The sequence below is a fragment of the Ochotona princeps genome, chromosome 27, assembly GCF_030435755.1.
Source record: "Ochotona princeps isolate mOchPri1 chromosome 27, mOchPri1.hap1, whole genome shotgun sequence".
Taxonomy (NCBI): domain Eukaryota; kingdom Metazoa; phylum Chordata; class Mammalia; order Lagomorpha; family Ochotonidae; genus Ochotona; species Ochotona princeps.
Genome location: NC_080858.1, coordinates 26,761,324 through 26,775,838, shown reverse-complemented (window position 1 = coordinate 26,775,838; position 14,515 = coordinate 26,761,324). Strand labels below are relative to the sequence as shown.

General features: G+C 47.5%; 1 protein-coding gene across 1 annotated transcript in view; it reads left to right on the top strand.

The window, feature by feature from the left end:
- NELL2 (neural EGFL like 2) overlaps window positions 1–14,515 on the top strand; it is a 237,230-nt gene that overhangs the window by 119,007 nt on the left and 103,708 nt on the right. The window lies entirely within an intron of this gene.

Here is a 14,515-nt window from a genome sequence, read left to right as displayed (position 1 = left end):
GCAGCTTCTCATGTCAGCCTGAGAATAGGGTGTGTGGCCCAGGTGATATGGATGTAAGGTCCAGTGTGGTATGTAGGCAGGTCAGGAAAGGGATGGGGTGTAGTGGGCCAGTATACTGTGGGCTCTTTGTGAGGGTGACGCATGCTCAGGGGTACAGGGAGTTGGCCAGGGAAGGGAGCCAGGTCTTAGAAGAGCTCTTGGTCCCTGCAGACCGTGCTGAGTCCCTGCTCACCTGAACTGTCTCAGCCTGTTTGCAGTGGCTGAGGGGGTACCTGTTATCGTTGGGCCCTGGCCATGGCCACTGCAGCAGCGCAGACCTTGAAGTTAGCTGAATAGAGAGCATAAACCTGTGGTACCCACCTTCTCAGTGGCGATGTCTGAGGATGGGTGCTGCTGCCTAGCTGGGAGCAGAGCCTTCAGGGGAGGAGAGTGTCAAAGCGTGGATGAGCTCAGATGTATGGCCCAGGAGAGGAAAGGAGAGATGGTTAGGAATGGATCGTTTTTATACTGTAAACAGTTTTATTATTACTTTAACGTTCTTTAAAGAGACAGAGGCATAGAACATGAGAGAGTAAGAACATACTCCTGTTGGGCTTTTCACACAATGCTGGGACTGGGCATTTCCTGTGGAACTTGGAAGCACAAGCTGCGTCTCCCGCATGGGTGGCAGGGACCCATCCACTTGAGGCTTTGTCTGTGCATTAGCAGGGAGCTGGAAGAAGGAGTGAATCTGGGACTCCAATCCAGGAACTTGAGTAAGGGGTGAGAGCACCCCACACACTGTCTTTACCTGCTATCTGGCTGTATCGAATCCTGTCCATATAGTCTTAGAATTATGAGCCCAAAATATGAAATGGTGTCTTGGTCACCTGTCCATGTAGATATTTAATCTTATTAACCATTCCCACCTGTCTGAGTGCATGAATTTGTAGTGCTAAGCTGATGATTTTCATGCGTGTTGTAAGAAGGGAGATGAGCCTGCCTCAGCTCCAGGGAAGTGTGTGGAACAGCCTTTGCGCAGAGGCCTTCCAGCTCCTGAGCCACTCCCCAGAGGCAGGAGAATGAGATAAAATAGAATGGAAGCTAAAGTCTGAAAATCTTTAAAGGAAAAAATGATTGGCCCAGAGCTGCAGAAATGCTTGTTAATTTGATGGCTGTTTCTTTCTCCTCCTTTCACTTTGTTCATAATTGCTTTAGGTCCTGTTTCCTTGCCTTATAGCCCTTTGCGACCTCCATGGCTTGATTGGTCCTGTGTGGCCTACGCAGACACCTGCTGAAGCAAGCGTTCAGTGAATTCCTCATGGAAGTGTGTAGGCACTCCGTGTCCTTGAGGAAGTCCTCTCAGCGGCTTCCTTCTGCCCTCACTGTGAGTGAGGCCCCCACAGATGTGGTTTCTGTGTTCCCTCCTCCCACCCCAGTGGGATGTGGGAAGAACTCAATGGCCTTCCAGTACTGCCAGCTCCCCTTTCTTAGTGAATCGTTGTGTTTCTTTTTATATTCAGAATTCCAGTGAAATCATATGATTTAGCTGAATTTAAAAACATGTTTTCATTTTCATATGGAGGATGATTGAGAACTTGCTCCCAAGCTTGGTGTTTCTGGTTATGCGTGGTTTGTCTGGGCCTGGATGTTACACAAATGGCATTGGAGGGGCTTGCCCGCAGCCTTGGCTTGGCCCTGTGGTGAGCACCTATTAGAGCACCTGCTGAAGGAACGGGGAAAGTGATGACCCACTCCAGTGAGTTCCTGGCCGAGTGAAGTCTGCCTGCGGCCCGGCAGTGTTAGCCCTGCCTCTCTTGTGTGGCAGTCACATCTGTGACGTTTGGCACCATTTCTTTCCTCCCAGTTAATTTGTTAGCAAATATCTGTCTGTTAAACGTTCATGCAGTTGTTGTGGGTGCTGGTGTTCAGAGTGACAAAAAGGAGAGAGAACTTACATTTGCTAATTCACTGCCAAAATGCTTGTGTAATTCTGGGTTTGGGCCAACACTGAGGCTGGGAGCTGGGAAGTCAATTCGGGTCTAACTGTGTGTGTGACAAGGACCTTGTCAGTTACCTGATCCACGAGCTGACGTCTAAAATGACCTGATCCACGAGCTGACGTCTAACTGTGTGTGACAGGGATCCTGTCCAATGACCTGATCCACGAGCTGACGTCTAACTGTGTGTGTGACAGGGATCCTGTGCAATGACCTGATCCACGAGCTGACGTCTAACTGTGTGTGACAGGGATTCTGTCCAATGACCTGATCCACAAGCTGACATCTCTCAGGGTATACCATCATGGGAAACCAGTGTTAGTGGCCCGAGCCAGAGCCCTTGTGGAGTCTAGCCACTCCAGTGTGGGATGTAAGGCATGTTAGGCGATGTTTGAATCGCAATACAGGCTTAAAGCTCACCTGTTCCACTGTGTAATTTGAAAAAAACAAAGCACTGCTCTTTTTTTCTGTCAGCATTGCGCATAGTTTTGGTCTCTCTCTGAATTCCAGCTGCTGTAGATGCCAGACAGAAGCTTAGCTCTGCTTATAATTTGATTTTTATCAGTGTACACACTTGGTAACTTTGCTTTTAAAAATGTAAGAGAAAGTGTTGTGTTTGCCTGGTAGCTCTCTTCCCCTTCAAGAAAATGTACCTTTCTCATTCCAGCTTCTTACAGAGGAGGCAGCTCTTTGTTTGGATTGAGCATTGCACAGAGCTGAGGGTGGTGAGCGTGCACTCGCTCTCCCTCTGATGTGTGTGTGTGTGTTCTGTCCACATTTACACGCTGTGCACACATGTAAGCTCTGCCCATCTGCCCCATAATAACATGACCTCAGTGTGGACGCTGCGTACCTCTCTGCACTGTCTGTAGCTCTCCCTCTCTGTATGTGTTCTCTATATATGTATTTGACACCTGTACTCTCTAGAAGATCTTATCCTTCCATTCCTGCTGGCTTCCTGGTTCTTGGCTTCCATGCTTTCTTTCTCTACTTTGCTAACAGCTGTGCTGCTGGAGAGTGTTTTCCAGCCTTCTCTTGGTGCACTCAAGGGCAAGATGCTCACAGTGCAAGAGTGTGCTGGCTGCAGCATGGCTGCCTGCAGGGGAGCTTTGCTCTCCCCTGCTCACCCTGCAAACTGCAGCCCCAAGCTCTTCCCTGGTCCCACAGGGACTTGATCTCATCGTTTGTGTTAGCAAAACCAAGTGGCTTCTGGTAATACAAGAACTGATTTCCAAATGATGGAAATTCCTCCTAGGAGGTGATGGAGTAGTCCCTTCTTTTGGATTGGAAGCACTGAGGGTGGGCAGAAGTGACATCTGAATCCTGCTGTGTGTCCTCTGAGCCCAGCCTAGGAGAAGGCAGAAGGCAGGAGAGCCACCTGCTACAATGGATTCAAGAGAGACATGCTCATGACAGGTTGTCTGTAAGTGCGCCCCAAGGGTGTGTCAGGGAGCACTGAGGGGCCACGGTGCCTCATGTGAATCCAAGTAATAAATAATTGTCAGAGAGCTGTAAATACATTATTTATTTTCTGTCCTTTCTAGCAGCTCCTGCTGTGTGGAATTCCCCTTGGGAAATTTCCTTTGCAGTTGGCCCTTAGCTAACCTGTTGGGAGAGGTGGAGCTGCAGGAATAGGCAGCTTTCCAGGCTCAGTACCTGCCAGGCCTGGTCTCCAGCCTCGGCCCGGAATCCCCTGTGGTCAAATGGCCTGATTTCCTCTGCATCGCTACTGTGGCCTGAGTGGCAGTAATTACTGCTGAGATCTCTGCTTGTGTCAAATCTGCTTATCTTTTATAGCCTGTTATTTATGAATCTGTGTAAATTTACCTATAAAATTCCCAGAGTAGAGCAATACTAGCTTCAGTCGTGTGTGAGAGAGGTGCGAGGGTGGTCTCTCTCTCTGCTCATCTTCTACATTCCCTCTTTGGTGTTTGATTTTATTGCTTGAATAGTGAATGAGGAAAGTTGACTTCTGGTTGGACTGTCCATGTGTGGAGGACTTGGTGGTGCCAGCCCAACCTGCCTGGCCTTTCTGAGTCCTATTCTACGAGCAGACTGCAGTTCATGATCCCCTGGAAACTGCTTTCTCAACTCTGTTTTACATGACTACCCTCTCAGCCACGTCAATGGTCCAGGTATGATAATAATGCCAGTGCTTACTTATCCAAGTATGAAGGTAGGAGCATGTTTGTTGTACATGTTGCACAGGATCTTTGATTTTTATTATTTCTGTAAAATACAGGATCAGGCAGAAATGCAAGAGTGTTGTTTATAGATAAATAGCTAAAGGAAAATACTCCTCTTTCTAACAATTAACAAAAGCATGTCTGCTACCTAATGGCTGAGATGTGCTATTGCTGAGTGTATTTCAAACACAGAAGCATGTGTCCATCAGCCAGTACAAACATTAATGTTGTGTGTGTCTGGAGTGCCAGTAGTGGGGAATGTGTGTCTTCTGCTAGTGCTGCGTCCGTGTTTGGTAGAGGGTGACACCCCTCAGGCGAGCAGAATACTTAGAGCCAAGGAAGGATTGAATGACATGTCAACCAAGACCCAGGCCCACAGGCTTTTGTCCCTGCTATGATGACGTTTGCTGGGGAGTGCGGTCAGAGTGAAGTACTGTAAGTCATTGCCTGGTTCCTTTTTTCTGCTCTGTGTTCTGTTAGTTTGTCACGTCCATGTGGGGTCAGTGTTGTTTTTATTTCTGTGTGTTCCTGGGATTATGCAGTGTTGCTGTGTGGGCCTGGTGGCCATGCATCCTGCCTGTCCCTGAAGCTCAGAGGCACCCGGGAAGACACAGGCCGTGAGCACTGAGACTGTCCTTGGCTACACATTAAGGAGTGCATGGGTGGCTGGCTTCCTGACTTGTTCTCCTCTTCCCCTAGTTTTAGCTTTTGAATCGTGCATTTTTGACTGCATAGATGCCTGTTCTTTTGTTAAGTGCTGTTGCACACCGCACACACACAGCATGCTGTGCACATTTGGATCTGGGTCGTAGGGTCAGCATTAGTTCCGGTCACAGCCACCCTTGGTGCCTACTGACCAAGAGGAAACAGAGGATTGTATGCAGGATGCAGTCAGTGGTGGGATTCCTGGGACCACCCGCAGGAGGACACAGGAAGTGTCCAGATGCATGGGCAGCAGGGAGACTGAGGGAGCATGTGCTTGGTGCATCTAACTTTCTTTCTTACAGGCAAGAAACCTTTCCCAGAAGGCCTCTCGTGGTACTCCCTCACTTCTCATTGGCTGGATAGGGTCCTGTGCCATAACTCAAGCAGTCCTACCATAGAGACCTGTGTGGCCTGTGTGACTGAAAGCGGAGACACTGGTCAGCCACTGTGTGTGTGTGGCAGTGCAGGCTGCGAGTTCCCACTGTAGCTGCAGCGTTGTGTCTTGGTGGTAGTGAAGAAGCCAGAAGCACATGTCCATGAATGTATAGTAGAACAAGTGTACTGAAAATGGAACATTGATTTCATGTGATTTTCAGTGTCATCAAACATTATTCTTAGCTTTTATTACAGAGGTGAGAAGTGTTTTGTTTTGAGCCATGGGTCACACATGTATTATTGAACCGTGAGCTGCCAGGACGTCTACAAGCTATACTGACCAAGGAAACTCTTTTTTTAAATATAATTTATGATTTTTTTATTAATTACATTGCAATATGTGGCACATTTTTATATGCACTGGGATTCCCCCCGCCCCTCCCCAAACCCTCCCCCCACAGTGGATTGCTCCACCTTGTTGCATTTCCATAGTTCAAATTCAGTTGAGATTCTTTCATTGGAGGTATTTACCAAGCATACAGTCCAGCATCTTATTGTTCTGGTAAGTTCAATAGTTTCTTGGTGAGACCATCTCTGGTCTGAAGATAGAGCCAGCAGAGTATCATCCCAATCAATTAAAAACCCCAACTTAATATTTCCAACCATTTACAACATTGTGGCATTAATTGACATGGTATTGATTAACCAGTATGTTAATAGGAAAATGCAGGTTCTCAACTACAACCTGTGACTTCTTCATAGACATTTCCATTTTGGTTTATATTCAACCATGTTCTGTACACCTGAAAATGGTTATAGATTGCCATTCAGCTGTCTCATGTCTATTTTAGTTTTAGTATTTAGTAGTTTATAGCATTGAAGCATGGTTTCTCTGAACCTGGCTGTTTTTCAGGTAGTCTAACTCTATAACTCTAACAAGACATATGTCAACAGTTTAGATGCAGAACAATTTTAGGAGGGGTGTGCAGAGAAATCTTCAATACCCCAGTGAGGAGTGACTAATCTTTGTGTCCCGCCCAGTGAGTTATAAGTCCACACCCTCTCTCGTAATGACCATCAGGATCGCTCCAGAAAACCTTCAAAACAAATAAACAAACTAGGATAGAGAGTAACAAGGAAAGCTTAGAATCAGACAGGAAACGGTCAACGGGGATGCACTTATAACTCACAAGGAAACTCTTAATCCTGATATTTCACCATGTTCTGGAAATATCATTGTTTTATACTATTTAGATATGTAAATATTTTTCTCTGATTTTTTTTGTTTGGAAATACACAGGTCTTTGTTTACATTTCCCATTTTGTACTTGTGTTTGGAGATTAATGATGCACACATACTCTGCACGTAGGTACGGTACAAGACACGTGTAAAGATGATATGGGAGGCAACTGTTGGGTTTAATTTACACCAGAATTCAAGGAGGGCTACTCTGAAAAAGTGCTATCTCAGACCAGAAGGAAGGGTATACATTGTGTGTGTGCACGTGGTCTGCTCTAGAGTGACGGAACATGTGCTGAATCTTTAAGGTGGTAGAGCGTGGGTTTTAATGCTGCTGTGTCTGAATCTCTGCAGGCTGTGAGGGGGAGGTGAGAGACTACTCTTCAAGTAAACATTGGTACACAGCAGTGTTCCGTGATACCCACATGGAGCAGATCAGCCTGTCACCTTCCGCATTTACTGAGAACACCCTGCTGGGTGCTGATCCTCCATGTAGCCACCGCTGTGCACCAAATCCAAGACTTGCCCACCTCACTACCAGAAGTCTGTCTGACCAGCACTCCCCGGCTCTTCCGACCTCAGTCCCTGGTAGCTGTGGTTCTACACCACTTCTCCAGTTTGGCTGTTTAGTGACCACACGTAGGAGTGGTTATCTGGTATTTGTCTTTCTGTGTCTGGTGTATTTCATTAATGGTCAGGTCCAGGTCAGATTTACTTGTTTTAACAGCTGAATAACATCCTATTGTATATATAACATACCCTTTTTGAAAGAAAAGATTTACTTATTTGTATTAATATTTATTTATTTATCTGAGTCAGAAAGAGAGAGAGAGAGAATAAGTATCTTCCATCTACTGTTTCACTCCCTAAATGGCTGCAATGACTGCAATGGTTGGAGCTGAGCCTATCCGAAGCCAGGAACCAAGAGCTTCTTCTGGGTCTCCCACATGGCTGCAGGGACCCAAGGACTTGAGCCATCTTTTGCTGCTTTCCCAGGCTATCAGCAAGGCGCTTGATCTGAAGTGGCACAGCTGGAACTTGAACAGGCGCCCGTAGGGGATGCCTGCTATACCAGGGTGCTGGCCTCCTATGTATCACATCTTCTTTATGCATTTTTCTATCTGAACATTAGACTTATGTCTGTCTTGAGTGTTAGGAAGAGTACTATATTAAACTTGGGAATATAGATATCTCCCTGTGATGCTAAATTAAGTTCCTTTGAATACACATAGACCGCCCCCAACACACACACACACACACTCACACAGAGTAGTGTCGCTAGGTCATTTCTGTGATGGTATTTTTGTCATCAATCAAGTAAACTATTGTATTCCTGACTTTTGGTTAGATACTTGAGATGTGGACCCAAGAAAACAGTCCTAATTTTCCATGGGTTTACAATAAGGGCAGTCCGGTGCAGTATAATATACTGGATTCTGTAGAAAGTGCTGTGCATTCACAGAGCACAGGAAAACTCTCATTTGGGGGAATGTGGGAAGGCTTCTCAATGGACTCATATTGGAGTAGATTGGTATTTTATCTGCTCACTAGTAAGTCTCTTGACTAATACTCACTGGTATCCATGACTTTACTGTTCTCCAAACAGGTTAACTATCTACCTTATGAATTTTTTTTTAAGATTTATTTTTATTACAAAGTCAGATATACAGAGAAGAGGAGAGACAGAGAGGAAAATCTTCCGTCCGATGATTCACTCCCCAAGTGAGCTGCAACAGCCGGTGCACGCCGATCCGAAGCCGGGAACCTGGAACCTCTTCCAGGTCTCCCAAGCGGGTGCAGTGTCCCAAAGCTTTGGGCCGTTCTCAACTGCTTTTCCAGGCCACAAGCAGGGAGCTGGATGGGAAGTGGAGCAGCCGGGATTAGCACCGGCGCCCATGTGGGACCCCGGCGCGTTCAAGGCGAGGACTTTAGCTGCTAGGCCACGGCGCTGGGCCCATACCTTATGAATTTGTAGTTGGTCACACATTGCTTTTTTATTTTTAAATTTTATTTAAAAAATTTTACAGTCAATCAGGGTGGGAAGGATCTAGGGTTAGGGAGAAGTGTTTCCAAGCTTTCTGTATCTTCCTCTCATTTCTGGGGGGGGAGGGGGTAGGGGAAGATAAGGGGATAGGCCATACCCAACCTCCCTACTATCCCAGTACCTGAGGATGGGGAAAGGCCACCGTATCAACCCAGGGTCACAGTGGCACATGTTCCAAAGGTTCTGCCCAGGTGAATGTGATAGTTTTGAAATAAGTTTAAAAAATTGAGAAAAGTCTCTTTTTTGCTAATCAAGTATCTGTCTGAGTCCACTTTAAAAACAAAACAAAAATGTCCAAAAAAAGCCACAATAGGTCACCCATTCAGGGCTGTGTAAAGTCCGCCAAAGACTTCCCAGTGAAGGAATGTGTCCCACGTGAGACCCTGGTCAACACGTGGGGTCTGTGTGCTCACGGGATTGCCTGTGATTTCTCTGTGAGGCTGTTCTCACGTAGTGGACCCTCATTCATCCGGAACTGTGTGTCCTGTGACCGCCTGTGTTCATCTTCCTTTTGCCCCTCGCGGAGGCTCTGATGAGCTGGACAGGGAGATTGCTGTGCTGGTCAGGTGGTGGCCCCGGGGGCAATGCGGGGAGACCTGTGCTCCCTGCCAAGGGAAGGGGACGTTTTCACTAACCCCTCATCCCACTCCAGGAGACTGCTCCTCCTCCTCGAGCTGCTCCCCTAGAAAGCCCACATCCTGCAGTCACTCTCTGGGTCTTGTCACCTCTCAACTGAGCACCAGTGTGGTTGTGCCTTAACAATCACAAAGTGCTTTATGGTCACCATCTTCTTCACATGGAAGTGTCTGTAGAAGATGCCAAGCACTTGGGAAAGGCACAGAGCTGAGCCAGAGTCGGCGTTCTGGTGAGGGAATACCTGGGGTCTTAGTTGGGGGAGAGTGTCCTGAGAAGGCCTATGTGGTGGCTGCAGTGTCAGCTCCCAGGCTGCCACTCGTGAACTTTGCCGATAATAGCATGTGTCCTGTTTTCTTTGAGGAGTGATCCTGAGACCCATCACCTCCTGTGTGTGTATATTTGTGCCTTTAATGGAACACTCAAACACCGTCGTTTCGAAACACCGGTTGTTTCCTCCAAATCTTTGCCTCCATTCATTAAATGTATTCTTCTTATCCCCAAGGGTCTTGCTGAATTGATTGCATTTTGGCCTGAGAGCCAACCCCTTGACTGAGTGGAGTGGCAGGCAGGTCGCTCAGTGGGGGACGTTTCAGCTCATATTTCAGGCTGCAGGTTGTGAGGTTGCCATCAGAGCCCTGAGCCCCTGCTGGCAGTGTAAACCTTGCCTTTGGCTGGTGCCTTGCCTCTTGTTTTCCCAGCGTAGAGGCCACAATCCAAAGGCTGCTCTGGGCAGGTGTCTGCATTTTTGCTCTTGTTCTATTTTGGAGGTTATTTTTAGCCTCCTCCCCTTCCTAACCCTGTGCTGCTGCTGCATTGATGGTATTTTAGGGCCTGTTCTCTTTGGAAGAAAAGGTAACTGACCTCAATTCAGGCCTCCCAGGAGAGGTGTCCCATGGCCCTGCAAAAGCCCAAGGACTTGCTGTATATAAAATGGGACACTCTCATGATCCCGTTTGCTAAGCTCAAATTCCTTGACATTTGGAGAAATGATTATGTACACTTAGTGAATTTGCTAACTCTTTGAGTATTTTCTCTCAAACTGAAGGTTGAGCCAGGCCCAGCTCAGGTGCTGGGAGTATGCGAGCAGGTCCTCGGCCTGTATTGCAAGATGCAGAAGCCAGAGATGAGGCCCACTGCAAAGGGAAAGCCGAGGTTCCTGAAGGTTCTGTTCATTCACCATGCAGGACTGTGGGCTCAGTGCTGGGCACATTTCAGAGCTAAGAAGGGCAAAGTCCCTGTCCTCGAAGGGAAAAAAAGTGTAGCCAGCAGTAACAGAGAAAGGGTGACCAGTGCTGGGCACGGACGTGTGTGGGCAGAGGGGCAGGTGCTGGGCACGGACGTGTGCAGGCAGAGGGGCGAGGTGCTTGTCTCACTGGGTGCTCAAGGCTTTGATTGAAGTCCCCCTCCCACCCTTTTTAAGAATTGGTCCCAAGAGAGTTCAGATTCCAGAAGATTATGGACTGAATAAATGCCACATAGCTAATCAAAGTTTTTAAGCAATACTGAAGCACGCTTAGATTATTTTTGCTTGATTCTACAGAATCTTAGTCTACCTCAAAAATGTGTTCATTCTGGTCTAAATGCTATAATAAAACATCTATATGATTACAATTAATGAGACATTTTCTCATGCAGCAACTTTGTGAGTCACTGTTGTTGTCTCTAACTGCTGAGCTCTGCCGGAGACAGGAGCAGCCAGTGGAAGTTGCTGCTGCCTGGACTCTGTCACCAAGGCAGCCAGTCAGCGGCCAGATCACGGCCACTGGGACCCGGGTCTCACCCAAAGGTGTTGCACTGGCCCTGCTACCCATCACTCCACTTTGCTGTTGCGTATCTTGAGGGGCTGACGCCACTTGGAGTTTGAGCTGGATGCAGAGGAAAAGCTGGACAGGCAGCAAGCGAAGGGATGTTTAGAAGTGACAGATGACGTGGCCTCCCAAGTCATTTTCAGGAGATTTGGTTTGCAGATATTGGTTAGGTCCTCTTACACATATAACACAGTTAATATCTGTCAGTGGCCTCTAACCTAGAATTTTCCAGTTTTACTAGAATTTACATATTTCCATTTTATTGGTTTGTTTCACTTAGCCATTGCTTAATCTAACTTGTTAATTGCTTTTCACTTTTTAACAATTGCTGTTAACTGCATTTACAGTACTAAACTATGAGAAAATGACATGAAAGTAAGACATGCGAATGGCTTTTGCATTGTTGGGTTTCTGGTAAGTCTGTATCTTGTGATGTTTCCTGTGGCCTCGGCAAAGCCTCTGCGTAGCGGTTATGTCGTTTTGCTTAATGTCTCCAAGTTCTTTTCAGTGTCTGCACCATGAGTGCACAGGCTGTGCTGTGGAAGCCCTGAGTCGTGTGTGCATGTGGACCAGACAGCAGTGTCCTGCAGGCACAGCTGGAACACGTGTGGCACTGGCGACAGGCCGCAGGGGTGTGGTTCAGCCTGACTCCCGAAGGTTCAGCTTGGTGTGCAGTGTGTGAGGCACTGTGGGAATGCGTTTGTGTGTTCTCCCTGCAAGCATCATGTCATGGAATGTTTGCACACATAACATATTCAGCTGACCAGTCATCACAGCTCGTGTGAATATGTCCTAATGGGTAGAGTTCTACTTTAAGCTGGCAAGTGATTTGAGGTGCAGGAATCTGGGGTGGTACCCACACATGCATGTAGCAGTAATCATGTGTGTACCCTGTGCCGTAGTGGCTGTTGGGTCCTTGTCGGCTTGTCTCACTGAAGCATCGTATTTGGCTGCATCCTCTCATGGGGAATGGTTGGCAGGCGGGTGCTTTTCCCGTGGGACTTTCAGCTGTTGTTCTGCAGCCATGGATTGGTCACCTCTCCCTGCAGGTGCCTCTGCTCCCACTGTCAGTGCCCCCACAGCTGCCCTGCTCCCTCTGCTCCCACTGTCAGTGCCCCCACAGCTGCCCTGCTCCCTCTGCTCCTGGTGCCAGTTGAGTCTTTGCAGAGGTCACCATTCATCTCTCCTGTTTCCCTGTCACTTCCTGTTCCCTGACCTTAGGCTTCCGTAGGGTTTCTGTTGTTGCCTGTGCATGAGCCTGTGTGCCCTACTAAGTGAGCGGCAGGGTCACAGCTCATTTGCTGTGAGTCCCTGTACCTAGCAGTGTTGGCCATGGTGGGTGACGTCAGTGCACGTGTGTCTAAAGTGTGAGTTAAAGTAAGACCCCAACCTTCACTGTTCTCAGGTCCAGAGCTGCAACAGTGGGGTTTTCATAATCATTTCCAGTGCTTTGGGGACTCATGATTTTTTGCTTTGTGGTATTTTCACATTTTCTCCCCACAAAACTGAGCAAATGTATATCCTGTTGGCTTTAGGGTCATGGGCAGTCACAGCAGCGGATCAAAAACAAATAAGCAGACAAAACCGAGACAGCAGTCCCATGTGTGCTTTGCACTGCCCGTCCTCCTGCTCTGCCCCAGGCCAGAGGGGAGGAAGCAGCTGTGGCCTCCTTCACTCTGGTGCTTTTCCCGTACTGCAGGGTTCCACGTGGGCTTCTGTTGTCCTCCAGGTGCTCGTCCACTCGGGCTCCCGTCCTCCAGGTGCTCGTCCACTCGGGGTCCCGTCCTCCAGGTGCTCGTCCACTCGGGGTCCCGTCCTCCAGGTGCTCGTCCACTCGGGGTCCTGTCATCCTCCAGGTGCCTGTTGAGTGTTTGGAATTAGTTCAGAACGGAAGACCTGATTGTGCTGAGTGTCCAGTTTCCCCAAGGAGAACTCGGCCTTGTATACGCCCAGTTCTTTCCCGCTCTGCCCTTCTCTCCTGCACATCCCTGATTCTGAACAGGCTGCAGTCCCAAAGTCAGACACACAGGGCGAGTGCTGAGCAGAAATAAGAGAGGCTTTATTTGTTCTTATTATGAAACATGATACTCACTAGATATAATTAAGCATGCAGTATTCCAGATCTTGATATTTTAAGGTTACTAGGTTTCAGAAAATAAAAAAAGAGCATGCTCCAAAAATGACACATTGGAGAGACATGTTTTGCAATCAGTTAGGCTCATTAAGTAAATACACATGCTACTTTAATTCATAGCATGATGTGTAGCATGCAACTGACAAGGCTGTACATTCATTTTGAATATTCATAAGTGAATGAGCTTCTGCCAGCATTTAAGTAATATAATTTATGAAGGAAGTTATATTCTTTTCCACAAAGCTCAGAAAATATTAAAATCAGTTGGCTGACAGATCTATATTATGTAATCAAATTTGTTAATAAAAACTGAGTAAGCATATTGGTTGAAGGATAGCATTTTTAAAATGTGCATGGTTTCCATTATTTAAATGTGTACTTTTAATCAGTGAATTTTTCAGTGAACATGAAAATTGGGTCACATTTAGAGTATGAATATTTATACAACTATTTATTGCTATTAATGTCTAAATTTTGGTTCTTTTGGCAAGTCGATACCTTTAAAGGTGATGGGGAGATACAAATTCCCAAGGGTGAAAGAAACGCTTCCTACAGCGAAGCTGGAAGGAAATCCATGTGTGCTTGGTCGATGGATGAGGAACAGCAGTGTCAGGTCTGTTCTCTTGGCTTTGTGGTTAAGATACCAGAGGAGATGCCTGGGCTTGAGACGTGGCATCCTGCTCGTGGGGACCCGATGGCAGTGGCGACGCTCCAGTGCCAGTGTGCACATCCTGCCCGTGGGGACCCGACAGCAGTGGCGAGGCTCCAGTGCCAGTGTGCACATCCTGCCCGTGGGGACCCGACGGCAGTGGCGAGGCTCCAGTGCCAGTGTGCACATCCTGCCCGTGGGGACCCGACGGCAGCAGCCAGGCTCCAGCAGCCAGGTCTCTGCAGCGGCATGGCAGACCTGCTTTCCTAGCTCCTGCCTTTGCGCTGGCCCGCGGTGGGTGTGGGTGTGTGTGAGTGGGAACGTGCGTGTTCTCAACCTCCCTCTGTCTCTTTCATTATGAAGTACATCAGGTGCTATGGACATCCTGCGCTCACCCCCACTGGTCTTTGAACAACTGCCTTGGTAGAGCTGGTGTCACTGAAGCACCAAAATGCTGTGTGATCTTTGAAACACAGAACAAAAGTAGCAGTGAGTCGAGGCATAGGCTTGGCTTTGCAGACAGTGTGAGTGGGCTGCCATGGGGCAGGACCCTTACGGGCAGCTGCTGCATTCCCAGCACAGACAGCTGCCTCTGGCCAAGAGTTGGTGTCAACTCTAAACATTTTGTAAATATCAGAAAAGAAAATCTGGTATGGCATCCATTTTCACTAACTGAAAACATCTTTTTGTTGACTGAAGTGATTTACAATTGTGTTTAGTTGGGATGGAAGCAAGCTTGGCTCACGCGGATCTCCCAGT